Genomic DNA, 24,455 nt, shown 5'->3' on the forward strand with positions numbered 1-24,455 from the left:
CTAATATAATACTTGTGCGCTACTCACATTATCTTTATATATTAATGATAATTCATTAAATTATTACTATGATACTAGTATCATGAAATTGAGAACATGTTGCAAATCAATTTGTTTATGTACTCTACTAATGTTGTGTTTGTTCTCATTTTATTTGTCATGGACATTTCACTCTTCTCAAGAATCATTTAGCAAAAATCACACATGGTCACAATTAATTTCTTCATCAAGAATACAATATAATTTTCTACACAAATGAAACTCTATATCATAATTTTAAAAACGATTGGAACTATTAAAAATAATCATGATATTCTTATTTATTTTTCCATGGCAAGTGGCAAATGTTATATCTCTCATTTGGTGTCAAACATGGACACAACTAATATTCATCTTCCTAGGAAGATGGATAAGGCCCTATAATTAGAGATGTTGTTTCACACATGCATGAGCTTTAAGCACAAGCAAAAGTTGAGATTGAAGGAATTCAAACATCTTTATTAGTGGCTAAAATTTATCAAGGATCAATTGGAAATCCCACAAAGGTTGAATTCACAAATAATAACATTTTAATATAAAGAACATAATTTAAGTTTTTGGAAAAAATCTTTCTAACACCATAATCAATTTTTAGTTGGTGTTTACCATCTATTGTAACGTCTTGAAGAATGCTTTGTGTAGATAGACATGTTTCAAGTTTATGTAAAAGGGACTTCTGAAAAAATAATTTGCAACAAAGAAGAAGAGATGATGCCTCATTATACAAATCTCTCCACAATCCGATAGACTTCCGCGTTCAAAATTCAAATTTGTTCATAATTTGTAAAATGTTTCAACTTACATTTTCAATTAGTGTATTTCAAATATTTCATCTAACACCTTACGGATTAACTTCTCATATCCTTGGTTTTACAAAATCACATAAATTATTTGATCTACAAAAATTACAATCAACTTAAAGTAAAAAATAAATTAAAATATATTCAACATAAAAATTATTATGATGCTAACCTTTCGCATAGTCACGAAAGAGAACACTATCATAACTTAATGAATGTCACAAAGAATACTCCATAACACAATGCTTCAAGCCAACAAACGAAAAGATTACACCACAGTTAGAAAAACACGACAACACAGTAACAAGTCCGATAATAATATGTTATGAGTCATGTTCTCCTCCAAGTACCCTCCTGCTCTTTTTAATTTTGTTGTTAAGTTAAAAATAAAAACAAAATAATACCACCTCATCAAAGACAATGTAACTTAATTACTAATTATAAAAAAAAATTCACGTAAGTAGTCTAAAGTTAGTTAGTGTATACAATTTTCTAAAACCAGTGTCATTTATGTTTAATTGAAGCAATTTGCTAAAACCAGTGTATATAATTTGCTATTTGTGTTATAAAAAAAAGCCAATGTAGTTTGAATACGAGCCTCACTCTCCAGAAAGGGTGACAACATGATCATTATTGCTATCTTTTGAAAGAACCATCCTTCCTGCAGGCTTCACAGTGTCCATGTCTCCCTTCTTCTAAAGAACCACCACGTGTTTGGAAACAACAACATATGAAGCTAAACTAAAAAACAAACCAGAAAAACAAAGGTGTTCTGTGTCCACCAATTCAGTTACACACTTAATCTGAATCTAACACCAATTCATGTCCCTTTTTCTTTTTCATTTTTCTGTTGGGTGGGAAGAATTGTGTAGCCATGAAAAGAACAACCAATATTGCTCTGCTGTTCAAGAACCTGCTCAAGTTATCTTGCACTCAGTAGTGGAATACAAAATAATACAAAATAATAGAAAACAATAGAATTTGTGGATGTCACTGTCAAATAGAAGATTAGTGTTGCATCATTATTAAAAGTGGTCATGACATGTTCAAAAAGTTCAATCACTTAATTGGATGCATTTGGGCTTCCTGGTTTCATAAATTCTAACCCTACACATTGCATTCCACAAATATGGTAATTACCAAAGCCTTTGTTTTTACCAATAAAAGCTATAAACAACTTTAAATAATCTCTATTTTAACATGTTGGTAGTTTTAAATAAATGATTTTTAGTTTCATCCTTTTTTTTAAAATTTATCTTTATCTCATATTAGTTTTTTTATTTGTAAGTTCAAAGAAGGTAAACTTAATAAATAAGTAAGAAATCAATCAATTTAAGTATATTAAAAGTATTAGGGATACGCATTAAACTTATAAAAGAGATATATTAAAAAATTCACTCTATCTATTTTTCAAACTAAAGACAAACTCATGCTTATCATGAAAAAATATCAGTAATAATTACAGATAAAAAATTATTGGATAATTTATATACTAAAGTGAGACCATGGAAAATAGCTAACAGCTCTGTATGAGTGCTCATAATACAGCATACAAAACCCAAAAACTTGATAGAAAAATAGAAATAATGAATGAAGGAAAGGTAAACCTAATTCTGGGTTGTTCTTATACAAAAACAATTCATTTTGCCTATTAAGTCTTAACCATAAATCACTAGTTTTCTTTATGTATATCGCATTGATACACAGTATATACAAAAAAAGGGAAGAAGTAAGTATAAACAATCTTATAGAGGGAGAATGTAAGAGTTGGGTAATAAAGTTTTTAATTATTATGATATAACCCCAAAACTTTAACCACTTAATTTAAGTTTGAATTCATTCTAATAAAGATTTAAAATAAGAGAAACGAAAATTTATTAGTGTTATTATATATATATATATATATATATATATATATATATATATATATATATATATATCACTCCTAAGCCATTAGATTTGTTTATGAGTAATTTGAACAAGGTCTTAAATATTTTAGTTTAACCTTAGTAACTATGTATGGTTAAAATCAAGATTTCACTGTAATAAATAGATGACAGGAATTAAAAAGAAGACACCAAAGTTTGGTGTAGCGTGGTTGATCACTGAATGCATGCTGTTGGCCTAGAGCATAGAAACTAACCATGTTCAGTTTTAATGCTTATAAAATGACATTTGTGGAAGAACCTTCATACAACTTTTTTTCTTCTATATTTTTTAATTTTATTTTAGAATTCATACTCTTATTCCACAGCTTTTCTTTTATTTTTTCTTATACATTTCATACTAAACTATTTCCTTTTTGTTTAAATTTTGTGTTTTTTAAATTTTTATAGAAACCTATTTTCATTTTAAATTGTTTTTTAATAATTTGATTAATAGATTTTTTAAATTTTTTATGTTTTTAAATTTGTATATAATCATATTTTTTTAGTAATTTGACTAATTAATTAAAAATACTTCCTAATTTGTTATGCTTTTTTTAATTTTATATAAAAACATTTTCTCCATAGATTTCATGATTTGGTAGAATGTGTTTTTTGTTTGAGTATTATGCAGGGCAATGATAGGATTTTTATGGCATATACGGTTGATATTTTGAAGAAATGAGGAACTTCTTCTGCAAAACTCTTCTCTTCACAGCAGTCTCTGGAAATTAAGGAGGACATTGCAAACTCTTCACAACTTTTGGGAAGATATTACACTTTATCACAACCAATGCCAAGCAAACTTGGCAAAACAGATTAAACAATTATCACAAATTTCTTTATTCTGCAGTCAAGAAACTTTCTCCAAAACAGTATGGAACTTCTAATTTTGCTAAATTTTCTTTCTGGTTTTTCTACTACTTCATATCTATATCATTTTGAAGTATTTGTTATTTTAAAAAATAACTACTTATCAAATTATCAGTAAAATACTGGTTTATTTTAGATAGATTTGTAGATTCATTTTAACAATGTGATGTAACTTTATCCGAAATGAAATTCATTAAGAGGGTTGTTCTTACAGGTGACGACCATAGATAATCTTTTGGAGGTTGAAATGTGAAACTTGAATTGTTAGATGTCATGTCATCTTCCAAATTGGGGTTTTTACCATGATGGGGTATTTTTTTTTTTACCAAAATGGGGTCTGTTTTAAAAAAATTACAAATTTAGGCAAGTCGTGCCAATTCGGCACGATTTCATATGCACAAATCGTCTCAATTAGGCACGACTTCTGCCTTATCATACTGAAGTCGTGCCAACTTGACACGACTTCTGCCCTGTCATACTGAAGTTGTGTTAACTTGACACGACTTCTGCCACGTCATATTTTATTTATTTTTTTAATTTTATTGTTTATATATTGGGTAGTAAGTTATGTAATGTTAAAAATTAATTTGATACATAATTTTCTAAGAGTATTAGTTTTAAGGAACAAAAAATTGGATAATCGTATATGGATCATGTTTGACGGAATGTAATACAATAACTTGATTATTTAATTAATTAAAAAATGAAGAAAATTGTTATTGAATTTTGGAAATAAATAGATAAATGAAACTTTATTATATTTGGAAAATAAATAGAGAATTATTGTTGTGAATTTGCAAAAGGGATAGGAAGAGGAGTATATAAACCGGCCTAATTTCTGCAATTTCATTCTGGGTCTGTATTGCGCTGAAAAAAATTCACACAAGCACTTTCGTATGTTGTTTGCACCCAGGCAAGGAGGCACGTCCATAAACGAATCACAAAAAGAAGATACGGGGAAGAAAAGCCAGGACGTTTTGTTTTCGGAAATCCGGTTTTGTTCACTCTCAGTCTGGGACTTACTACGCCTTACTCCTTGGGTATTTTGGTCTGAAATTTTTACCAGACATTGTCACCGTTACTATTGAGTTTTGGCTGAGGTTTGAGCCCCTGGTTCGTCCCACAAGATTGACAATAAATCTTTTATTCTTCAGTGCCAGGGTTGAAAGGAAAGTTCGTTTGTGTGTGAAACTGTTTGATTTTTTACGTGGGTGAATACTCATCCGTTTGACCAGAAATTTATCGCATTTTGTCCCAAATTCAGTGGAGATTCTTGGGTGGAATTTAAGGAAAAAACTATTACGGGAGAATTTTTCAGAAATTTTGTGCAAACCAAGGTTATCCTCTACCGAAACTTGTGAAATTCCGGCCTAATTTCTGCAATTTCATTCTGGGTCCGTATTGCGCTGAAAAAAATTCACACAGGCACTTTTGTATGTTGTTTGCACCCGGGCAAGGAGGCACGTCCATAAACGAATCACAAAAAGAATATACGGGGAAGAAAAGCCAGGACATTTTGTTTTCGGAAAACCGGTTTAGTTCACTCTCGGACTGGGACTTACTACGCCTTACTCCTTGGGTATTTTGGTCTGAAATTTTTACCAGACATTCGTCACTGTGTCTATTGAGTTTTGGTTGTGGTTTGAACCCCAGGTTCGTCCCACAAGATTGGCAATAAATCTTTTATTCGTCACCGCCAGGGCTGAAAGGAAGGTTCGTTTGTGTGTGAAACTGTTTGATTTTTTTCGTGGGTGAATACTTATCCGTTTGACCTAAAATTTGTCGCGTTTTGTCCAAAATCCAATGGAGATTCTTGGGTAAAATTTCAGAAAAAAACTATTCCGGGAGAATTTTTCAGAAATTTTGTGCAAACCAAGGGTATCCTTTATTGAAACTTGTGAAATTCCGGCCTAATTTCTGCAATTTCATTCTGGGTCCGTATTGCACTGAAAAAAAATTCACACAAGCACTGTCGTATGTTGTTTGCACCTAGGCAGGGAGGCACGTCCATAAACGAATCACAAAAAGAAGATACGGGGAAGAAAAGCCAGGACGTTTTGTTTTCGGAAAACCGGTTTTGTTCCCTCTCGGTCTGGAACTCACTACGCCTTACTCCTTGGGTATTTTGGTATGAAATTTTTACCAGACATTCGACACTGTGTCAATTGAGTTTTGGATGAGGCTTGAGCCCCAGGTTCGGCCCACAAGATTGACAATAAATCTTTTAATCGTCAACGCCAGGGCTGAGAGGAAGGTTCGTTTGTGTGTGAAACTGTTTTGATTTTTTTCGTGGGTGAATACTCATCCGTTTGACCTAAAATTTAACGCGTTTTGTCCCAAATTTAGTGGAGATTCTTGGGTGGAATTTCAGGAAAAAACTATATTGGGAGAATTTTTCAGAAATTTTGTTCAAACCAAGGCTATCCTCTACCAAAACTTATGAAATTTCGTCCTAATTTCTGCAATTTAATTATGGGTCCGTATTGCGTTGAAAAAAATTCACACAAGCACTTTCGTATATTTTTTGCACTCAAGCAAGGAGGCACGTCCATAAACGAATCACAAAAAGAAGATACGGGGAAGAAAAACCATAACGTTTTGTTTTCGGAAAACCGGTTTTGTTCACTCTCGGTCTGGGACTTACTACGACTTACTCCTTGGGTATTTTGGTCTGAAATTTTTACCAGACATTCGACAATGTGTCTATTGAGTTTCGGCTGAGGCTTGAGCCCCAGGTTCGGCCCACAAGAGTGGCAATAAATCTTTTATTCGTCAATGCCACGGCTGAAAGGAAGGTTCGTTTGTGTGTGAAACTGTTTGATTTATTTCGTGAGTGAATACTCATCTGTTTGACCTGAAATTTGTCGCGTTTTGTCCCAAATTCAGTTGAGATTCTTGGGTGGAATTTCTGGAAAAAACTATTCCGGGAGAATTTTTCAGAAATTTTGTGCAAACCAAGGTTATCTATCCTGTACCGAAACTTGTGAAATTCCGTCCTACTTTCTGCAATTTTATTCTGGGTCCGTATTGCGCTGAAAAAAATTGACACAAGCACTTTCGTATGTTGTTTGCACCCAGTCAAGGAGGCACGTCCATAAACAAATCACAAAAAGAAGATACATGGAAGAAAAGCCAAGACATTCGGAAAACCGGTATTGTTCACTCTCGGTCTGGGACTTACTACGCCTTACTCCTTGGGTATTTTGGTCTGAAATTTTTACCGGACATTCGTCACTGTGTCTATTAGGTTTTGACTGAGGTTTCAGCACAAGGTTCATCCTACAAGATTGACAATAAATCTTTTATTCGTCACTGCCAGGGTTGAAAGGAAGGTTCGTTTGTGTGTGAAACTTTTTGATTTTTTTCGTGGGTGAATACTCATCCGTTTGACCTGAAATTTGTCGCGTTTTGTCCCAAACTCAGTGGAGATTTTTGGGTGGAATTTAAGGAAAAAACTATTTTGGGAGAATTTTTCAGAAATTTTGTGCAAACCAAGGCTATCCTCTACCGATACTTGTGAAATTCCTTCCTAATTTCTGCAATTTAATTCTGGGTCCGTATTGCGCTGAAAAAAATTCGCACAAGCACTTTCATATGTTGTTTGCACCCAGGCAAGGAGGCATGTCCATAAACAAATCAAAAAAAGAAAATACGTGGAAGAAAAGCCAGGATGTTTTGTTTTCGGAAAACTGGTTTTGTTCACTCTTGGTCTGGGACTTACTACGCCTTACTCCTTGGGTATTTTGGTCTGAAATTTTTACCAGGCATTCGTCACTGTGTCTATTGAGTTTTGGCTGAGGTTTGAGCCCCAGATTCGTCCCACAGGATTGGCAATAAATTTTTTATTCGCCACTGCCAGGGCTGAGAGGAAGGTTCGTTTGTGTGTGAAACTGTTTGATTTTTTTCGTGGGTGAATACTCATCCGTTTGACCTGAAATTTGTCGCGTTTTGTCCCAAATTCAGTGGAGATTCTTGGGTGGAATTTTAGAAAAAAACTATTCCGGGAGAATTTTTCAGAAATTTGGTGCAAAACCAAGGCTATATCCTCTACCGAAACTTGTGAAATTCCGGCCTAATTTATGCAATTTCATTCTGGGTCCGTATTGCGCAGAAAAAAAACTCACACGAGCAGTTTCGTATGTTGTGTGCACCCAGGCAAGGAGGCACGTCCATAAACGAATCCCAAAAGGAAGATACGGGGAAGAAAAGCCAGGACGTTTTGTTTTCGGCAAATCGGTTTTGTTCACACTCGGTCTGGGACTTACTACGCCTTACTCCTTGGGTATTTTGGTATGAAATTTTTACCAGCCATTCGTCACTGTGTCTATTGAGTTTTGGCTGAGGTTTGAGCCCTAGATTCGTCCCACAGGATTGGCAATAAATTTTTTATTCGTCACTGCCAGGGCTGAGAGGAAGGTTCGTTTGTGTGTGAAACTGTTTGATTTTTTTCGTGGGTGAATACTCATCCGTTTGACCTGAAATTTGTCGCGTTTTGTCCCAAATTCAGTGGAGATTCTTGGGTGGAATTTCAGGAAAAAACTATTCCGGGAGAATTTTTCAGAAATTTTGTGCAAAACCAAGGCTATCCTCTACCGAAACTTGTGAAATTCCGGCCTAATTTATGCAATTTCTTTCTGGGTCCGTATTGCGTTGAAAAAAAATTCACACGAGCACTTTCGTATGTTGTTTGCACCCAGGCAAGGAGGCACGTCCATAAACGAATCCCAAAAGGAAGATACGGGGAAGAAAAGGCAGGACGTTTTGTTTTCGGAAAACCGGTTTTTTTCACTCTCGGTCTGGGACTTACTACGCCTTACTCCTTGGGTATTTTGGTCTGAAATTTTTACCAGGCATTCGTCACTGTGTCTATTGAGTTTTGGCTGAGGTTTGAGCCCCGGATTCGTTCCACAGGATTGGCAATAAATTTTTTATTCGTCACTGCCAGGGCTGAGAGGAAGGTTCGTTTGTGTGTGAAACTGTTTGATTTTTTTCGTGGGTGAATACTCATCCGTTTGACCGGAAATTTGTCTCATTTATTCCCAAATTCAGTGCAGATTCTTGGGTGGAATTTCAGAAAAAAACTATTCCGGGAGAATTTTTCAGAAATTTTGTGCAAAACCAAGGCTATCCTCTACCGAAACTTGTGTAATTCCGGCCTAATTTCTGCAATTTCATTATGGGTCCGTATTGCGCTGAAAAAAAATTCAAACAAGCACTTTCGTATGTTGTTTGCACCCAGGCAAGGAGGCACGTCCATAAACGAATCCCAAAAGGAAGATACGGGGAAGAAAAGCCATGACGTTTTGTTTTCGGAAAACCGGTTTTGTTCACTCTCGGTCTGGGACTTACTACGCCTTACTCCTTGGGTATTTTGGTCTGAAATTTTTACCAGGCATTCGTCACTGTGTCTATTAAGTTTTGGCTGAGGTTTGAGCCCCGGATTCTTGATAGGGTTGCTGCTCCTCCAAGTCATGTGTTTGATGAAGACCTAGGTGCTTTACATGTGTATTTTATGTTGCTTTAAATGTATCTTAGGTAGTGCTTATAGGTTGTCTAAGAGTATGCTTTTTGCCAAAGTAGCTCACCTCATAGCCACTGACCAGGATAAGAACAAGCGTAAGTTTCATAAAACTGCTTTTCACATGTTTTTCAAAAAGCACATTTTCTGCATAAAAATAAATCTGTTTTTTCTAAAATAAACAAATTCATTTTTTAACTGATGCCTTGGCTAAAATCTTATAAATATTAGATATTGTGCATCAAGTATTTTTGACTAAGTCAAATCATTCAAAACGATTGTGTTTCAAATAGTTAAGCTTCTCTGTTTTCGTTTTGAAAAATAAATCTGTTCATCTGTAAATGAATAGATTCATTTTGCCTCTGGTGCCATGTTCTGTTTATACGTTTTTCAATTTTATCCCTGCACCAGAATAACTAACTAAGTCCTCACATAACAAATTCTCTAACTGTTTTTTGAAAATAAATCAGTTCATTTTATTTTCAATCTGTTCATTTTATAACAGCTTTAACTGTTTTTTAAAATCTGTTATAAGTTGGTTCTCTATAAAATAGAAACTGTTTTTCTGAGTTTAACAACTGTTCATACATTTGCAAAAACGAGTTTTACAGCAGAGAATCAAAAGTTTACAAAGGATTAGCATTTGTTCTTCAAAGATTTCAAAAACTAAAAGTGCTTGTTCTTGGTTTGGTTCCAAAAGCTTGGTGTGAGGTGCTGCTACTGTTCTAAGCAATCTTGCCTACTGGTTTAAGGCAGATCTGTGTATCCTCAATCAGGTGTAGTCGTTTCAATTTCATTTCTTGTAAAAGTTTGATTAAACACTCTTCTTGATAGGGTTTCTTGAAGAGTGGGTGTGTGCTGAAATAGGTTTTTTCAGCAAGAGTACCTAGGTTCTTGTAGGTTTCAAGAACAGTGGGAATTGTACTTGGTTGTACTGTGTTTTAGTGATTTCCACCTGTTGTTGGTGAAGACTGGATGTAGCTCAGGTTGAGTGAACCAGTATAACTGATTGTGTTCATTCTCTCTCACTCTCTGCAATTTCGTTTCTGCATAATTGATAAAACAGCAAAGAAATAAATCTGTTCAATTGAAAATAAATCTGTTCTTTCTGGGCACTGTGCATACTGTTCTTGATCTCTGAAAAAGCTGTTTGAATCTGATAAGAACATATATAATCTGCTAAAAGCCATTGGAACACGTTGACTGTGATAGGCTGGTCAAAAAACTGTCATAGCTATTAATTGAACCTTAAACAATTGCTGAAAGTGGAAGCTTGCTGTTCTGTGATTCATTGTTCTTAATTTCTGGAAAATTGCTTGACATCAAGAAGAACACTCATAGTCTGTTAAAAGTCACTGGAACAGGTTGTTTGCAAAGGTCACTCAATTAATTAGCATGCTATCAATTGAACCCTAATCACTTGCTTGAAATTGAAGTTTGCTGTTTTGGTGTTTCACTATTTTTCATTCTGATATCTGTGTGTGTGCATCTGGAAAATCTATCTGCATAGCCTTGTGATTAACCTTGCTGTATTAAAAGCGTTTCAAACAAAAACAGTGCTGAAATAAATCTGTTCATTTTCACATAAATCGATTTATTTTCTGTAAAACTGTGTTAAACACTGTTTCTGCGAGAAAGTTTTAAAAGGTCAATTCACCCCCCCTCTTGAACTTTAGCACTATTAAACCCAACAATTGGTATCAAGAGCTAGGACTTGTATTTTAATCAAGTTTGTTTGTAATAATGTCTGAGTTCAATGTGCTTTTTGCTGAAGGTTCTGCTGTTAATAGACCACCTATGTTTAATGGAATGAATTATGCATTTTGGAAAGTTAGAATGAGAATTTTTATGGAATCCATTGATGCATTAATTTGGGAAGCTGTGGTCAATGGACCTTATGTGCCAATGCAGGTTGTCAAGGATGAACAAGTGGAAAAGCCAAGATCAGAATGGAATGAGACCGAAAGGAGGAAGGCTCAACATGATCTTGTGGCCAAGAACATCATAACCTCTGCATTGACAATGGATGAGTTCTTCAGGATATCTCAATGTAAGTCCGCTAAGGAGATGTGGGAAGTCTTAGAAGTGACTCATGAAGGTACTGAAGATGTGAAAAGGTCAAGGAAACATGCGCTCATCCAAGAATATGAGCTGTTCAGAATGCAACCCGAGGAGAGCATTGCTGATGTGCAGAAGAGATTCACCCACATTGTGAATCACCTCACTGGCTTGGGAAAAGAATTTGACAGAGAGGAGCTCAACACAAAGATATTGAAGTGCCTCGACAGAAGCTGGCAACCGAAGGTGACAGCTATCTCTGAAAGCCGTGATCTGTCAAAATTGGAAACTGTTGCACTGTTTGGAAAGCTGATGGAGCATGAGCTAGAGCTTAAAAGACTTAAAGAGCAGGAAACAACAGAGAGAAAACCCAAAGGTCTTGCACTGAAAGCAACTGAATTGGATGAGATCAAGGAGGAAAAAGAAGATGCTGAAGATGATGACACAATCAGCCTTCTTACAAAAAGATTCAGCAAATTCCTGAGGAAGAAAAGCAAAAATAGGAACCAGCAGAAAAGAAGGTATCCTAAACCCAATGATTCAAATTCCTCTAAATATACTTGCTTTGGATGTGGCAAAACAGGGCATATCAAAACAGATTGTCCAGACAATCAAGCAAGGGACAAATCTGCCAGCAAGAAATTTGAAAGGAACAAAGGAAGAAGAGCCTACATCTCATGGGAGGAAAATGAAGTATCCTCAACTAGCAGCTCTTCAACAGAAGATGAGGAGAATAATTTGTGCTTCATGATGAAGGATGAGGAGTCAAGCTCTGAATCAGTAAGTAATTTTTCTGCTGATTCTAATAACTATGATGATTTGCTTGCTGCCTTCAAGGAAACACATGAGGAAGCCAATAGGCTAGCTGTAATATGCAATAAGCTGCAAAAGGTAAATAATGTGCTTGCACCTAAAGTAAAAACACTTGAGGAAGAATTGCATAAGGCCAAAACAGATTTGGTAAGCCTTGAACTGACTTGCTTGCATGCCTCTATTAAAAACTGTGAAAACTGCAAAAGATTGGAAAAACAAGTGGAATATTTGCTGAAAACCCTTTCCAATTTCACCAAGGGAAGAGAAAACCTTGAGTCTCTCCTTGGATCACAGAATGCTGTTTTCAATAAGAATGGACTTGGTTATACCCCTGGAAATACAACCAATGTCAAAAAGCTTTCAAGTTTTTTTGTTCCAGGAAAATCAGTTTTTTCAGCTTTTAACAGTGGCAAAAAGGCATCTCATGTAACCTGTTTTTACTGCATGAAATCTGGTCATACATCTAGGTCTTGCATTGCTAGAAAACATCTTGTGCCTAAGAACTTAGCTAAATGGCTACCAAAGAGAAGGTGTTAATCTGTGCTGGACCCTATACTGAAAAGGGTACCATTTGTATATTTTTATTCTGTTTTGCAGATTGGAAGCAAGAAAAACCAGTGGTACTTGGACAGTGGCTGTTCCAAGCATATGACTGGAGATCTTACAAAGTTCACCAGCTTAAAGCTCAAAGCAGAAGGACATGTGACCTATGGTGATAATAACCGAGGGAGGATTTTGGGCAGAGGAACTGTTGGAACAGGAAATTCAACAACCATTGAGAATGTGTTGTATGTAGAAGGACTTAAGCATAGTCTTCTCAGCATAAGTCAGCTTTGTGACAAAGGATACAAAGTGAATTTTGAGTCAAATGGCTGCACAATCTCAAGTAATTCATCTAGTAAGGTACTGTTTACTGGTAAGAGAGTGAATAACATTTATCTGTTGAATATCATGGAAACTAACTCTTCAAATGAGTGTTTGCTGTCCAGAAGTGATGAGTCTTGGTTGTGGCACAGGAGGTTAGCTCACATACACACAAATCACTTGAATAAATTGAAATCTAAAGATTTAGTTTCTGGTTTACCTAACATTAAATTTCAGGATAACAGGCTTTGTGATGCTTGTGTGAAAGGTAAACAAATCAAATCCTCTTTCAAGTTAAAGGATATTGTCTCTACAAAAAATCCATTGGATGTGTTGCATATGGACTTATTTGGTCCATCTAGAGTTGCTAGCTTGGCTGGAAATTTGTATGCTTTAGTTGTTGTGGATGATTACTCGAGATTTACATGGACTCTATTTCTTGCACATAAACATGATGCTTATTCTGCTTTTAAGAGATTAGCAAAAATTCTGCAAAATGAAAATGGTTGCTGCATTAAATCAATTCGAAGTGATCATGGGGGAGAGTTTCAAAATGCTAAGTTTGAGAGGTTCTGTGAGAAGCATGGGATAACTCATACCTTTTCAGCCCCTAGGACACCCCAACAAAATGGTGTAGTTGAAAGGAAAAATAGATCACTAGAGGAACTTGCTAGAACTATGTTAAATGAATCTAAGCTACCTAAGTACTTTTGGGCTGATGCTGTTTATACTGCAGGTTATGTCTTAAATAGGACCTTAATAAGACCAATTCTTAAGAAAACCCCATATGAATTGTATAAGGGCAGAAAACCTAGTGTGAGTCACCTTAGAGTATTTGGGTGTAAATGCTTTGTATTGAATAATGGCAAAGAAAATCTTGGTAAGTTTGATGCTAAATCTGATGAAGGTGTGCACATTGGTTATGCTTTGAATGGTCATGCATATAGAGTCTTCAATAAAAGGTTGCTCATAGTAGAAGAATCAATGCATGTTGTGTTTGATGAAACTGATCATAGTATATCTAAAGCTGCTGATGAACCTGACAGTAATGAATTTAAATCTGTTTTAAATCAAAATGAATCGATTCATTTTGATACTGCTGATACACATACTGTACAAGAATCTACTGCAGCTGCAGGTTTGCCAAAAGAGTGGAAAACCCCAAGAGACTTAACCCTTGATAATGTCATTGGGAACATTGAGAAAGGAGTGTCAACTAGAAAATCCTTGAACAATTTCTGTGAAGCAATGGCTTTTGTATCTCAAGTTGAACCCAAGAATTTGAAGGAAGCTCTCAAGGACAGTAACTGGATTTTAGCTATGCAAGAGGAACTGAATCAGTTTGCTCTCAATGAGGTCTGGACTCTTGTTCCTAGAATACCTGAGATGAATGTAATTGGAACAAAATGGGTATTTAGAAACAAGATGGATGAGCATGGAGTGATCACCAGAAACAAGGCTAGGCTTGTAGCTAAAGGGTACAATCAAGAAGAAGGAATAGACTATGATGAGACATATGCACCAGTGGCTCGGTTAGAAGCTGTTAGACTGCTGCTTGCCTTTTCATGCATCAAAGGGTTCAAGCTATTTCAAATGGATGTGAAGAGTGCCTTTCTGAATGGCTATATAAATGAAGAGGTATTTGTCTCACAACCACCAGGTTTTGAAGACCATCAACATCCAGAATATGTGTTCAAACTCCAAAAGGCTCTCTATGGACTCAAGCAAGCTCCTAGGCAATGGTATGAGAGGTTAAGTGATTTTCTCACCTCTCAAGGCTATGAAAGAGGCACATCAGATAAGACCTTGTTCATTAAGAAGAAAGGAGATGACTCAATTCTAGTCCAAGTATATGTGGATGACATCATTTTTGGATCAAACAATGGAGAATTGTGTGAAGCTTTCGTGAAAGTCATGAAGAGTGAGTTTGAAATGTCAATGATGGGTGAGTTGAACTATTTTCTAGGTTTGCAGGTCAAACAACTCAAGGATGGCATTTTCTTGAGTCAAGCCAAGTATTGCAAGTATTTGCTGAAGAAATTTGAAATGGACAAGTGTAAACCAATCAGCACACCCTTCTCAACAAGCTGCCATTTGGATCATGATGAAGCTGGAATTTCTGTTGATGAAACCAAGTACAGAGGACTCATAGGATCACTGCTGTATCTTACTGCCAGCAGGCCAGATATAATGTTTGCAGTGTGCATGTGTGCAAGGTTTCAGTCTGCTCCTAAAGAATCACACTACAATGCTGTCAAAAGGATTTTGAAGTATTTGCAAGGAACTAAAGAAGTTGGCTTGTGGTATCCAGGTAACATTTCATTAAGCTTAACTGGGTATTCTGATTCAGATTTTGCAGGTTGCAAAATTGATAGGATCAAGCTTGATCTCATGGCAATGCAAAAAGCAGGCTTGTGTAGCTCTTTCCACTGCTGAAGCAGAATACATTGCAGCAGGGAGTTGCTATGCTCAAACTATATGGCTTAGACAACAATTGAATGATTTTGGTATCTTACTTAACCATATACCTCTGCTGTGTGATAATACAAGTGCAATCAACTTAACCAAAAATCCTGTCATGCATTCAAGAACCAAACACATTGAAATAAGGCATCATTTTCTAAGGGAACACATATCTAATGGAACATGTGATATTAAGTTCATTGGTACTGATTTACAACTTGCTGATTTGTTCACAAAACCATTAGCCAAAGATAGGTTTAATTTTCTGCTTAATGAATTGGGTATTATAAATGTCAATTGTACCTAGCAGTGAAAAATTAAATCTGTTTATTCGCAATTAAATGTGTTTATTTTCTGCACTGATACGCATTGATGACTAGGGAAGAGAAATTCTGATCTTTGACTGCTTGACTGAGTTAGTGGGCATTAACCTCTGTACCTTTGACGGTTTTGGTCATGGTTATGTAACCGATTTGATGGTTTGGGTGCTCAATAAGAATTTGAGTGTATGCATCGTGACCCTAAAGATTTGGTGCATATTTTCAAAGATACTCTGCACAAAATTCAGAAGCATAAAATCTTCATGCATATCCACTCATAACTGCCATATCAATCCATTTATTCTGCTATAAATCTGTGTGAATACTTGCTACCCACATTGGCCATTCTCTTTCTATTTTCACCATTTGAAATCAAGAAAAGAATTCAGGTTACCATGGCTTCGTCTTCAAGACAAAAACAGAAAGGCAAGGGAAAGCAAACCACTTCTCAAGGTGTGTTAGAAGGATGGTTCACTGGAAATGAAGAAGGCATCAATGCCTACATTCATGAAACAAGCAGGAAGCAGATCAACATACCTAAGGTGCTGGATTTCAACTGGCTGAAATCTGAAAAACTGGTAGAAACAAGGGCTGTGTTGAAGCACCAGAAACTGAAAAAGATGCTGGAATTAACGGGTAATGTCTATCCTGACTTGGTTAAGGTGTTTTATACTAACCTCACATTGGATGGGAAGAATGTTGTCTCTTATGTGAAAGGGACAAAGATGAAGATCACAAGTGAGGTGTGGAATTCTGTGGCTGGAATAAAATATGCTGGACTGAAAGTAGGGAAAGGAAATACCAGTGGAATTTCAGAATTCAACAAGCTGCAATATTACAAAAGTTGCATGAGGAATCCTACAGAGAGCATAAACAGATTTCATGCAGGGCATTTGAACCTCACTCCACGTCTAGTTGCATACATCATAGCTTGGCAACTGATTCCTAGAGGGACAAACCATGCTGTCTTACATGAAGAGGATCTCATTCTCCTATATTGCATCATGAACCAGATTAAGGTAAACTGGGTGCTCATTGTCAACGAACACATGCTCAAGTCAAAAAGGTTGGCTGATTACAGATTTCCCTATGCTATTCTTGTTTCCAAATTAATTGATTACTTTGGTATTGATGTTACAAATGAGAGAAATGACCCTATCAAAGCTGTAAGTGAGATTGATACTTCAACTCTCACCAAAATGGGTTTTCACAAAATTGAAAACAAGTGGGTGGTTCTCAAGGAGAAGGACACTCAAGCAGAACATGAAGATGAGGATGAAGCTATTCCTATGGATGATGACTCTCCTGCTGCCCACTCTGAACATGAGGAAGTTGCTGCAAATGCCATAGTTGCCTATCAAAGTCCAGAATACCGTGGAGAACCAATGTCTATGTTTGAGAGGCAAGTGCGGTACCGTCTTGATGTCATGTCTGCAGAACAAAGGGCACACTTTGAGGCTACTCATGCAAGGTTCCAACACCTTGATCATCAGATTGAAGGAGTTCAGGCACAGCTTGCAGAGCTTTACTACAAGGATCAGTAGTTTTCTGTTTTTAATGCTTTCCTTATCAGTTTTCAAGTTTATGTAATGTTGAACAATTTGGTTTCCTGGTTCTGAACTATTATGGTTATAATTTCTGCTTTATACCCCTGTATTCCCTATGCTTATATGCTGTTTGATGAATCCAAAGGGGGAGAAAAATAGCTCACCATGCTAGGTGATGCTAGCTGAAACAGGGAGTTAATTCTGCACCTTTAAACAAATTCTGCATGTTATGCAATATTGCTGTTTTCTGGTTTAAAGTCTGGTGCAGTGCAGGTACTTAAAGCAATGATGCTATAAGGTTAGCTATGGGGATTTGTCTCCATCAAACAGGGGGAGATTGTTGAAGATGGTTGCTGCCCCTTCAAGATTGTGTTTGATGAAGACTTGTATGTTGTGTTTGATGAAGACATTTATGTACTTTCCATGTATTTGTGCTTTGCTTTAAGAATGTCTTAGTTAGTGCTTAGAGGTTGTCTAAGAGTAGCTTTTTGCTGAGTAACTCACCTCATAACCACTGGCCATGTGTTAAGAACAAGCATAAGTTTTCTAAAACTGTTTTTCACATGTTTTACACAAAAACACGTTTTACTGCATAAAAATAAATCTGTTCTTTTCTAAATAAACAGATTCATTTTCTTCACTGATGCCTTGGCTAAAGTCTTGGAAAAATTTGATTTTGTGCATCAGGTATTTTGACTAAGTCTTCTTCTTTTCAAAACGACTGAGTTTCAAATAGTTAAACTTCCTCTGTTTTCGTTTTGAAAAATAAATCTGTTCATCTGTAAATGAATAGATTCTTTTTTGCCTCTGGTGCCATATCAAGCTTAAACGTTTTTCAGTTTTATCTCAGCACCAGAATGGTTGACTAAGTCTCCTCACTTAACAGATTCTCTAACTGCTTTTGAAAATAAATCAGTTTATTTTATTTTCAATCTGTTCATTTTATAACAGCTTTAACTGTTTTTCAAAATTCTGTTATAAGCTGGCTTTCCATAAAATGCAAACTTGTTTCTGAGCTTAATAACGATTCAAACAGTTTATACATTTGCAAAAACAAGTTTTGACAGCAGAGAGTTAAGTGTTTTCAAGGATTAGCATTTGTTCTTCAAAGATTTCAAAAATCACAAAGTGCTTGTTCTTGGTTTGGTTCCAAAAGCTTGGTGTGAGGTGCAGCTACTGTTCTAGCAATCTTGCCTACTGGTTTAAGGCAGATCTTTGTTACCTCAATCAGGTGTAGTCGTTTCACTTCTTATTACTTGTAATAGTTTGGTTGAATCCTCTTCTTGATAGGTGTTCTTGGAGAGTGGATGTGTGTGTATGAGTGCTGAAATAGGTTTTTTCAGCAAGAGTACCTAAGTTCTTGTAGGTTTCAAGAACAGTGGGAAGTGTACTTGATTGTACTGTGTGTTAGTGAATTCCACCTGTTGTTGGTGAAGACTGGATGTAGCTCAGGTTGAGTGAACCAGTATAATTGTTTGTGTTCATTCTCTCCCTCACTCTGCAATTTCGTTTCTGCATAATTGATAAAACAGCAAAGAAATAAATCTGTTCAATTGAAAATAAATCTGTTCTTTCTGGGCACGGTGCATACTGTTCTTGATTTCTGAAAAAGGTATTTGAATCTGATAAGAACATACATAATCTGCTAAAACCATTGGAACAGATTGACTGTGATAGGCTGTTCAAGAAACTGTCAATGCTATTAATTGAACCTTAAACAAATTGCTTAAAGTTGAAGCCTGCTGTTTTGTGATTCATTGTTCTTAATTTCTGGAAAATTTCTTGACATCAAGAAGAACACTCATAGTCTGTTAAAAGTCACAGGAACAACTTGTTTGCAAAGGTCACTCAATTAACTAGCATACTATCAATTGAACCTTAATCACTTGCTTGAAATTGAAGTTTGCTGTTTTTGTGTTTCACTGTTTTTCAAATCTGATATCTGTGTGTGCTGCTGGAAATCCTCACTGCATAGTCTTGTGATTAGCTTTGCTTTATTAAAAGCGTTTCAAACAGAAAAACAGTGCTGAAATAAATCTGTTCATTTTCACATAAATCGATTTATTTTCTGTAAAACTGGGTTAAACACTGTTTCTGCGAAGAAGTTTTAAAAGGTCAATTCACCCCCCCTCTTGAACTTTGGCACTATTAAACCCAACAACTATTCCGGGAGAATTTTTCAGAAATTTTGTGCAAAACCAAGGCTATCCTCTACCGAAACTTGTGAAATTCCGGCCTAATTTCTGCAATTTCATTCTGGGTCCGTATTGCGCTGAAAAACAATTCACACGAGCACTTTCTTATGTTGTTTGCACCCAGGCAAGGAGGCTCGTCCATAAACGAATCCCAAAAGGAAGATACGGGGAAGAAAATCCAGGACGTTTTGTTTTCGGAAAACCGGTTTTGTTCACTCTCGGTCTGGGACTTACTACGCCTTACTCCTTGGGTATTTTGGTCTGAAATTTTTACCAGGCATTCGTCACTGTGTCTATTGAGTTTTGGCTGAGGTTTGAGCCCCAGATTCATCTCACAGGATTGGCAATAAATTTTTTATTCGTCACTGCCAGGGTTGAGAGGAAGGTTCGTTTGTGTGTGAAACTATTTAACTTTTTTCGTGGGAGAATACTCATCTGTTTGGCCGGAAATTTGTCTCGTTTTTCCCCAAAATCAGTGGAGATTCTTGGGTGGAATTTCAGGAAAAAACTATTCCGGGAGAATTTTTCAGAAATTTTGTGCAAAACCAAGGCTATCCTCTACCGAAACTTTTGAAATTCCGGCCTAATTTCTGCAATTTCATTCTGGGTCTGTAATGCGCTGAAAAAAAATTCACACGAGCACTTTCGTATGTTGTTTGCACCCAGGCAAGGAGGCATGTCCATAAACGAATCCCAAAAGGAAGATACGGGGAAGAAAAGACAGGACGTATTTTTTTCGGAAAACCGGTTTTGTTCCCCCTCGGTCTGGGACTTACTACGCCTTACTCCTTGGGTATTTTGGTCTGAAATTTTTACCAGGCATTCGTCACTGTGTCTATTGAGTTTTGGCTGAGGTTTGAGCCCCAGATTCGTCCCACAGGATTGGCAAAAAATTTTTTATTCGTCACTGCCAGGGCTGAGAGGAAGGTTCGTTTGTGTGTGAAACTGTTTGATTTTTTTCGTGGGTGAATACTCATCCGTTTGACTGGAAATTTGTCTCGTTTTGTCCCAAAATCAGTGGAGATTCTTGGGTGGAATTTCAGGAAAAAACTATTCCGGGAGAATTTTTCAGAAATTTTGTGCAAAACCAAGGCTATCCTCTACCGAAACTTGTGAAATTCCGGCCTAATTTATGCAATTTCTTTCTGGGTCCGTATTGCGTTGAAAAAAAATTCACACGAGCACTTTCGTATGTTGTTTGCACCCAGGCAAGGAGGCACGTCCATAAACGAATCCGAAAAGGAAGAAACGGGGAAGAAAAGGCAGGACGTTTTGATTTCGGAAAACCGGTTTTGTTTACTCTCGGTCTGGGACTTACTACGCCTTACTCCTTGGGTATTTTGGTCTGAAATTTTTACCAGGCATTCGTCACTGTGTCTATTGAGTTTTGGCTGAGGTTTGAGCCCCGGATTCGTTCCACAGGATTGGTAATAAATTTTTTATTCGTCACTGCCAGGGCTGAGAGGAAGGTTCGTTTGTGTGTGAAACTGTTTGATTTTTTTCGTGGGTGAATACTCATCCGTTTGACCGGAAATTTGTCTCATTTATTCCCAAATTCAGTGCAGATTCTTGGGTGGAATTTCAGAAAAAAACTATTCCGGGAGAATTTTTCAGAAATTTTGTGCAAAACCAAGGCTATCCTCTACCGAAACTCTTGAAATTCCGGCCTAATTTCTGCAATTTCATTCTGGTTCCGTATTGCGCAGAAAAAAAATTCACACGAGCACTTTCGTAGGTTGTTTGCACCCAGGCAAGGAGGCACGTCCATAAACGTATCCCAAAAGGAAGATACGGGGAAGAAAAACCAGGACGTTTTGTTTTCGGAAAACCGGTTTTGTTCCCCCTCGGTCTGGGACTTACTATGCCTTACTCCTTGGGTATTTTGGTCTGAAATATTTACCAGGCATTTGTCACTGTGTCTATTGAGTTTTGGCTGAGGTTTGGGCCCCAGATTCGTCCCACTGGATTGGCCAAAAGTTTTTTATTCGTCACTGCCAGGGCTGAGAGGTTGGTTCGTTTGTGTGTGAAACCGTTTGATTTATTTCGTGGGTGAATACTCATCCGATTGACCTGAAATTTGTCACGTTTTGTCCCTAATTCAGTGGAGATTCTTGGGTGGAATTTCAGGAAAAAACTATTCCAGGAGAATTTTTCAGAAATTTTGTGCAAAACCAAGGCTATCCTCTACCGAAACTTGTGAAATTCTGGCCTAATTTCTGCAATTTCATTCTGGGTCCGTATTGCGCTGAAAAAAAATTCACACGAGCACTTTCGTATGTTGTTTGCACCCAGGCAAGGAGGCACGTCCATAAACGAATCCCAAAAGGAAGATACGGGGAAGAAAAGCCATGACGTTTTGTTTTCGGAAAACCGGTTTTGTTCACTCTCGGTCTGGGACTTACTACGCCTTACTCCTTGGGTATTTTGGTCTGAAATTTTTACCAGGCATTCGTCACTGTGTCTATTGAGTTTTGGCTGAGGTTTGAGCCCCGGATTCGTCCCACAGGATTGGCAATAAATTTTTTATTCGTCACTGCCAGGGCTGAGAGGAAGGTTCGTTTGTGTGTGAAACTGTTTGATTTTTTTCGTGGGTGAATACTCATCCGTTTGACATTAAATTTGTCTCCTTTTGTCCCAAATTCAGTGGAGATTCTTCGGTGGAATGTCAGGAAAAAACTATTCCGGGAGAATTTTTCAGAAATTTTGTGCAAAACCAAGGCTATCCTCTATCGAAACTTGTGAAATTCCGGCCTAATTTATGCAATTTCATTCTGGTTCCGTATTGCGCTGAAAAAAAATTCACACGAGCACTTTCTTATGTTGTTTGCACCCAGGCAAGGACGCACGTCCATAAACGAATCCCAAAAGGAAGATAAGGGGAAGAAAAGCCAGGACGTTTTGTTTTCGGAAAACCGGTTTTGTTCACTCTCGGTCTGGGACTTACTACGCCTTACTCGTTGGGTATTTTGGTCTGAAATTTTTACCAGGCATTCGTCACTGTGTCTATTGAGTTTTGGCTGAGGTTTGAGCCCCAAATTCGTCCCACAGGATTGGCAATAAATTTTTTATTCGTCACTGCCAGGGCTGAGAGGTTGGTTCGTTTGTGTGTGAAACTGTTTGATTTTTTTCGTGGGTGAATACTCATCCGTTTGACATTAAATTTGTCTCGTTTTGTCCCAAATTCAGTGGAGATTCTTCGGTGGAATGTCAGGAAAAAACTATTCCGGGAGAATTTTTTAGAAATTTTGTGCAAAACCAAGGCTATCCTCTACCGAAACTCTTGAAATTCCGGCCTAATTTCTGTAATTTCATTCTGGTTCCGTATTGCGGTGAAAAAAAATTCACACAAGCACTTTCGTATGTTATTTGCACCCAGGCAAGGAGGCACGTCCATAAACGAATCCCAAAAGGAAGATACGGGGAAGAAAAGCCATGACGTTTTGTTTTCGGAAAACCGGTTTTGTTCACTCTCGGTCTGGGACTTACTACGCCTTACTCCTTGGGTATTTTGGTCTGAAATTTTTACCAGGCATTCGTCACTGTGTCTATTGAGTTTTGGCTGAGGTTTGAGCCCCAGATTCGTCCCACAGGATTGGCAATAAATTTTTTGTTTGTCACTGCCAAGGCTGAGATGAAGGTTCGTTTGTGTGTGAAACTGTTTGATTTTTTTCGTGGGTGAATACTCATCCGTTTGACCTGAAATTTGTCTCGTTTTGTCCCAAATTCAGTGGAGATTCTTGGGTGGAATTTCAGGAAAAAACTATTCCGGGAGAATTTTTCAAAAATTTTGTGCAAAACCAAGGCTATCCTCTACCGAAACTTGTGTAATTCCGGCCTAACTTCTGCAATTTCATTCTGGGTCCGTATTGCGCTGAAAAAAAATTCACACGAGCACTTTCGTATGTATTTTGTACCCAGGCAAGGAGGCACGTCCATAAACGAATCCGAAAAGGAAGATACGGGGAAGAAAAGCCAGGACGTTTTGTTTTCGGAAAACCGGTTTTGTTCACTCTCGGTCTGGGACTTACTACGCCTTACTCCTTGGGTATTTTGGTCTGAAATTTTTACCAGGCATTCGCCACTGTGTCTATTGAGTTTTGGCTGAGGTTTGAGACCAGGATTCGTCCCACAGGATTGGCAAAAAAATTTTATTCGTCACTGCCAGGGCTGAGAGGAAGGTTCGTTTGTGTGTGAAACTGTTTGATTTTTTTCGTGGGTGAATACTCATCCGTTTGACCTGAAATTTGTCACGTTTTGTCCCAAATTCAGGGGAGATTCTTGGGTGGAATTTCAGGAAAAAACTATTCTGGGAGAATTTTTCAGAAATTTTGTGCAAAACCAAGGCTATCCTCTACCGAAACTTGTGTAATTCCGGCCTAACTTCTGCAATTTCATTCTGGTTCCGTATTGCGCTGAAAAAAAATCACACGAGCACTTTCGTATGTTGTTTGCACCCAGGCAAGGAGGCACGTCCATAAACGAATCCGAAAAGGAAGATACGGGGAAGAAAAGCCAGGACGTTTTGTTTTCGGAAAACCGGTTTTGTTCACTCTCGGTCTGGGACTTACTACGCCTTACTCCTTGGGTATTTTGGTCTGAAATTTTTACCAGGCATTCGTCACTGTGTCTATTGAGTTTTGGCTGAGGTTTGAGCCCCGGATTCATCCCACAGGATTGGCAATAAATTTTTTATTCGTCACTGCCAGAGCTGAGAGGAAGGTTCGTTTGTGTGTGAAACTGTTTGATTTTTTTCGTGGGTGAATACTCATCCGTTTGACCTGAAATTTGTCGCGTTTCGTCCCAAATTCAGTGGAGTTTCTTGGGTGGAATTTCAGGAAAAAACTATTCCGGGAGAATTTTTCAGAAATTTTGTGCAAAACCAAGGCTATCCTCTATCGAAACTTGTGAAATTCCGGCCTAATTTATGCAATTTCATTCTGGGTCCGTATTGCGCTGAAAAAAAATTCACACGAGCACTTTCGTATGTTGTTTGCACCCAGGCAAGGAGGCACGTCCATAAACGAATCCCAAAAGGAAGAT

This window comes from Phaseolus vulgaris, chromosome 2 (genome assembly GCF_051622355.1).
Source record: "Phaseolus vulgaris cultivar YP4 chromosome 2, ASM5162235v1, whole genome shotgun sequence".
In the NCBI taxonomy this organism is placed as follows: domain Eukaryota; kingdom Viridiplantae; phylum Streptophyta; class Magnoliopsida; order Fabales; family Fabaceae; genus Phaseolus; species Phaseolus vulgaris.